The following is a 4,688-nucleotide window of genomic DNA, read 5'->3' on the forward strand; positions in this document are numbered from 1 at the left end:
TCAGCAGATCAGTCATGAAGCACAAGGCAAGGGGCAGAAAGCAGAGCATCAGATCTGTTAAGGGAAGGGGACTGGAGTAGCACATGGGGAAAGTGTGGTGCTAATGTGTGGCTTGTCTGCTAAGAGGTTGGGCCCCACTGAGCTACTCCATGCTAACTGCCATTTTACTCACTGTTACCACATGACAAATGAAAGCTAACCCACTGCAGTTCCCTCTCCTTCATTAACAGGAATGAAGAGCGATAGCTTACCTTTCAGTGAAAGCAGGATAACTAACCACAGGGTAAACTTTAATTTACTGTGAGAAATAACTGAGGAGTGTAAATCACTACTCTCATTTTACCTTTCAGTAATTTGTTCATGAGTTCTGTGACACCACCCCAGAGTCCCAGTCTCCTGGAAGAATACCCAAACCCCTGTCTAAAGGCTACTTGAGAAGGGTGGAAAAGAGACACTCCTGTGGAGCTTATGCCACTCTGTGAAAAAGAATTCAAGATTCAGAGAAGAGAAGAAAGCAACAAGTAATATGACGCTGTAAATCATTGGTAAGGCTACACAGCTGAAAGAAGGGAGTTCTGGAGTATTACCTCCTAAATTAGCTCAGTTGTGCTATAGAGAACTAGGCTCTGATTGCTCTCGTCCCCTCCGAGCTGCTTAGGTATACTACTGAGTTGTCTTCACTAATACACATAAGTTTATTTCTTGACAGCACAGGCAAGCTAACTTAGAAGGTGATAAAGATTTCTGAGATGTTCATCCCTACTCCTTGGACTGCTTTTATATAAAATACACAGATGGCACCAGAATACCTAAAAGAGAGCATTTTTACACATGTAAGCACCACAGCATGAGACACTTTGAAAAGTGTCCGACGGTGCAATGCTTGCAGCTGTATAAAAGTGGCAAAATGCACTTCAGCACCGAGAAAATGGCAGCAGCACGTTTTGTAACTTAAAATCGGAAGTGCTTGTTTTCAAAAGCACCCCACCGCCATTTTCTGCATGCTGACGCACATTTTGCATTTATACAAGTGCACACAGCGCAGCTCAGTTCACCTCAGCTCACAGACAAAGCAAACTCGATTAATTGAGTCTGCTCCAAAGCGATGGATCTCTGGCACGTCACAGGACAAAAAAGTGTGTGCATAAATCCCCTTATGCCTAAGTCCTTTTTTCAAAAGCACACCACCGCCATTTTCTGCATGCTGACGCACATTTTGCATTTATACAAGTGCACACAGCGCAGCTCAGTTCACCTCAGCTCACAGACAAAGCAAACTCGATTAATTGAGTCTGCTCCAAAGCGATGGATCTCTGGCACGTCACAGGACAAAAAAGTGTGTGCATAAATCCCCTTATGCCTAAGTCCTCCTTTTAAATCCATCCTCCTTACACATGCTATGTCTTACCTGCACTATTTATTTTATTTTGTTCCCCTCCATGCAGCAGAAAAACACATAACAGATTTCATAGACATTAGGGCTGGAAGGGACCTCGCAAGATCATCAGGTCCAGCCCCCTGCCCAAGGGGCAGGAAGTCAGCTGGGGTCAGATCATGCTGGCAAGATAAGCATCCAAGTGTTTCTTAACAGTCTCCAGAGTAGGTGCTTGCACCACTTCTGGGGGGGGTCTATCCCAGACTCTGGAGACTTGGATGGTAAAGAAGTTTTTCCTCATGTCCAGCTTAAAATGGCCTTCCAGCAGTTTGTGACCATTAGACCTTGTCTTCCCTTGGGGTGCCCTGGTGAAGAGATATTCTCCCAGTTCCTGATGCACACCCCTTATATATTTATAGGCTGCCACCAAGTCACTCCCGAGCCTTCACTTTTCCAGGCTGAAGAGTCCCATGTCTCCCAGCCTCTCCTCATAAGGCCTGTTCTCCTGACTTCTAATTTTATAAATTAAATTTATGTTTCTGAAATTAGGGATGATATAACTTTTCTCCACTACTTTAACTCAATTCCTATAGTATACTACATAGTAAAACTGAGTGGAAACTACACATTCAAATGGTTGACGCACACAAGTCAAAAACACATACAATTCTGTGACTTAACACTTCAAAAGATCTTTTGCCAAAACAAAATCTTTTTTTAGTTGCTTTTAAACAAATAGTTTCCTTGTAAAATAGTAACTTAAGGTTTTATTTTCAGCTTCTTTTAATCTTGAAGTAGCCATAACATTTAAACTTATCATGTACTGGGATTTCTTCTTTGAACCGAGTTGCATAAAAAAGCCTGCAAGTCAAAACTTAATCACTGTCATTTTCTCAAACCTACAATTTCCTACTAATGCGATTCATATAAATTAACTCCTTAGAATTATTTTGCAAAATTTAAACGACTTGAGTTCAGTTGTCTGAATTATTTTTAACCAGTAAGTTTTACATTTATCGTGTCACCTCCTATGTAATAATTAAGACTTTTAAAGCAGGGGTCAACAATCTTTACAAATGGTGAGCAGCAGCTTGCAACCTGGCTGCTGTCATGGGCCACCGATCTCCAACATTCCCGGCACTTCCTGCTCTCTCTCTCTCTCTCTCATCCCTCCACTTGAGTCTCTGCTTACCATTGCTATCTCGTGCTACAGATTTCCATAGCTAACAGTCATGCTGAGAAGCAAATTCAGCACCAAGGGTAGAAAGCAGGTAGGGCTGAGGTATTAGTAGCAAGTGGGAGCAAGAGAGAGGGGGAATGCAGCACAGAAATGTTCCAGGATGAACAGTATACATGAGGACCCTGGTGGCGCCTTATCTTCAGCTCCTGCCACCATGTGCTATCAGCCTCATGAGCCACTGGAGGCCAGACCAAAATTTCTGCAGGCCAGATCAAGCACACAGACACACACAGGTCAAATCAAGCACACAGGATATACGTTGCAGACCACTAGTTTAGAGGCTAAAATATTTGTAATATTTTTTTCCATTTTCCATTCCATTTATCAATCTTGCAATGAGTTACATGAAGGCAAGTTTACCTCTGCGCATCACATTGCAGGAACAAAAACATTATTAACTTTTTATTTTGTATGGATCTCTCTCCCTCTGGGTAAATATTTATTTTCAAAATTTAGGAAAATATGAAAGAAGAAACAACAGCAAAGAGATTCTGGAGCAGATGTAGCTGCTGAAACTATTTTTATTTTTGTAGAATACAAGTTGATATTCTTCAAGGAAACACCCCCAATTTAAACCCAACTCTAATATTAATACATTAGAAGTTTTACTGAGAAACTTAATTATACTTAGGACCCAACCCTAGCCACACATAAGCAAAGAGTTAGTCATGTTAGTCTGAAGTCAGGCAGCAAGTAGGATAATTTGCACTTTATAGATTAGGGACATCAAAGATATCCATACCATATGTAACCCAGGGAGTCATATGATCTGGCCAGGGATCACTAGAACAACCCTACATGCTAGCCCCAGCCATACATGCTGTATGCAGGCTGGACCCAGAGCTGCAGACCCAGCACACAGCACACCCTGCATGTAATGCCCCACCAGCCCAGCCCTACACGCTGGCTCCAGGGGCAGGCCGGATGCTGTGCCACAGGCCCTATGTGGCATACGGCACTCAGGGTCAGTCCAGCCCCATGTGCCATATGCAGCACATGCTGGCCCTGGGAATCACTGTGCACATGAGTCCAACACAGGGCATGTGTTTTATGCGTAGTGTGTGGGCTGGACCCAGCACTGCACTTGGCGCAATGGGTCCAGGACATGGGTGACATGTGGCACCCTGGACTGGCCCCCTGTTCTGCTTGCAGTGTTGTGGCTAGCCTGCGTGATGCTGACAGTGCATTCCCTGTGCTGGCAGCATGTGGGCTGGACCCAGTGCTATGGGTGCTGCACAGGGGGTCAGTCCCAGTTCAGGCCACAGACCAGTCCAGTGACCCTCCTCTGGCCCACAGAGCTGGATGAATTTGATCCCCTTGTTATAAGCCTAACTAAATGAGAGATGTGCAGTATGAAATTCTGTGAGAGTCACCTGCGGATTGGGAGACCACCAGGCATCAGTCCCTTACATGCAAACGGAGCTTCAACAGCCCAGAATTATTTCACAGGAATGATGAGAGCCACCACAGGCCACATCTGAGCACAGCCTGAACTGACCCCCCCATGCTGCCTGCAGTGTGGCATCCAGCTTAGGTAGAGAAAAGGCCACTGTCCTGTTTTGCAGGGACAGGGAGTTGGATGGCACAAGCGGCCAAGAAGAGCTGCATAAGGCTCTTTTGCTGGAGGCTTCCCTACAAAAGAGGCTGGAAAAGCACATGCAGCAGAGCTGTCTCCAGCCCAGGGATGCTGCTCGGGCACTGTTCCCAATCCCCCACGGGCCGTGTGAGTGCAGACAGCCATAAAAAGGAGGTCTGGGAGGGACCTCAGGAGGTCATCCAGTCCAGCCCCCTGCTCACAGCAGGAACAGCCCCAACTAGATCATCCCAGCCAAAGCTTTGTCTAGCCGGGCCTTAAAACCCCCCAAGGATGGCGCTTCCACCACCTCCCTGGGTAGCTCGGCCCAGTGTGTCACCACCCTCCTAGTGAGAAAGTTCTTCCCAACACCCAACCTAAGCCTCCCTGGTACAACTGGAGCCCGTTGATGGGACAGTCCAGCTTCATCCTCCGTTCAACCCCCATTCAGGCAGCTGAACGCTGCTATGAAATCCCTCTCAACCTCACCTTTTCGCCTC

General features: G+C 45.9%; 1 protein-coding gene across 2 annotated transcripts in view; it reads right to left on the minus strand.

Moving 5' to 3' along the window:
- The window catches only part of DNAJC24 (DnaJ heat shock protein family (Hsp40) member C24), a 77,623-nt gene extending 72,935 nt beyond the window's left edge, over nucleotides 1-4,688 (minus strand). For both annotated transcript variants that reach the window (XM_006031677.3, XM_025213348.1), the window contains exon 1: nucleotides 4,678-4,688. The gene's annotated coding sequence lies outside the window, so the exon portion shown is untranslated. The remainder of the gene's footprint in view (nucleotides 1-4,677) is intronic.

Source organism: Alligator sinensis, unplaced genomic scaffold (genome assembly GCF_000455745.1).
Source record: "Alligator sinensis unplaced genomic scaffold, ASM45574v1 scaffold439_1, whole genome shotgun sequence".
Taxonomy (NCBI): domain Eukaryota; kingdom Metazoa; phylum Chordata; order Crocodylia; family Alligatoridae; genus Alligator; species Alligator sinensis.